The sequence below is a fragment of the Nicotiana attenuata genome, chromosome 8 (assembly GCF_001879085.1).
Source record: "Nicotiana attenuata strain UT chromosome 8, NIATTr2, whole genome shotgun sequence".
Classification (NCBI taxonomy): Eukaryota; Viridiplantae; Streptophyta; class Magnoliopsida; order Solanales; family Solanaceae; genus Nicotiana; species Nicotiana attenuata.
The window spans coordinates 10,100,209-10,101,423 of NC_031996.1; positions in this window are offsets into that span (position 1 = coordinate 10,100,209).

The following is a 1,215-nucleotide window of genomic DNA, read 5'->3' on the forward strand; positions in this document are numbered from 1 at the left end:
AATTAGTCGGAGCTTCAAAATGAATATCGATTAATCGGTAAAAATCCAAAAAACGAAAGTCAAATAGAATCATCAACTTAAACAGACCGTCGGCATTTTTTAATCGTTATTGACTCTGTCTGAGTAAGCATGATTACGTTGCCTTTATATTAAATTACTACTTATTTGGAATTTCAAATATCTAACCATATTACTGATAAATAAATCTTATTTTTTCTTGTCACTCTCATTATATGACTCAATGCTCCTAGTATTGTGCTACCTATTTTCATATAGAGTGAACTCATCCTAATTAATGAAGTAGTTACAACTTGCAAAAATAATTTCAGCAAATTTGTCCTTTTTCAATTATTGGTATCTGTTCGAGATAATAAAAAAAATACTATTAGGGTCTTGAATAACCAAAAATATTGCATTTTTGTCTCCTTTTTTCTTTGGATCTTGTTCCAAAGGGATAGTTTATCAATCTTATTCTCCTATTATTTTAATAGTTCTATACTTTTATATATCAATCAATTAATTTACGACTTATGATTCTTAAATCCTTATATGAATTATCAGTATATCCTAATCCATCCATATTTAAGAAGGTAAAGGATCAAATTTATACTTGTACTGTTCGAAATTACAAACAACAACAAACGAAGTATAATCTCACGGGTGGAGTTTGAAGAGAATAGTGTGTACGCAAATCTTACCCCTACCTATGAGGGTAGAGAGACGGTTTCCAATAGACTCTCGGCTCAAGGAAAGAAAAAGAAAGCAGTAACAATAGATAATACTTTTAGTCTAAAACATAGATAAAAATCTATTTTTTCCCCTTGACCTCTAATTGAGCTCCAAAACAGTAAATTTAAATAATAATTAAAGCTTGATGCATAAATTTGAATTTTTTCCTCGAAGAATTCAAAAACGTGCAACCCATTTTGTTAATGACAAGAATTAATAGAAATAATTTTTGTTAACCGCAAGGATATAAATGGACCAAAAATCAAACGAAGAGTATAATGAACAATTTCGGATAGTATAATATTAAACTAGGATCTACAAGGGAAAAAAAAAAAAAAACTGGTGCAAAAAGTATTCGGGGTTCACGTAGGGTCAGAGGAAAGATCGCAACATAAGATGGTGTGACGTAGACAGCTTACCTATGATATATATATATATATATATATATATATATATATATATATATATATATATATATATATATTT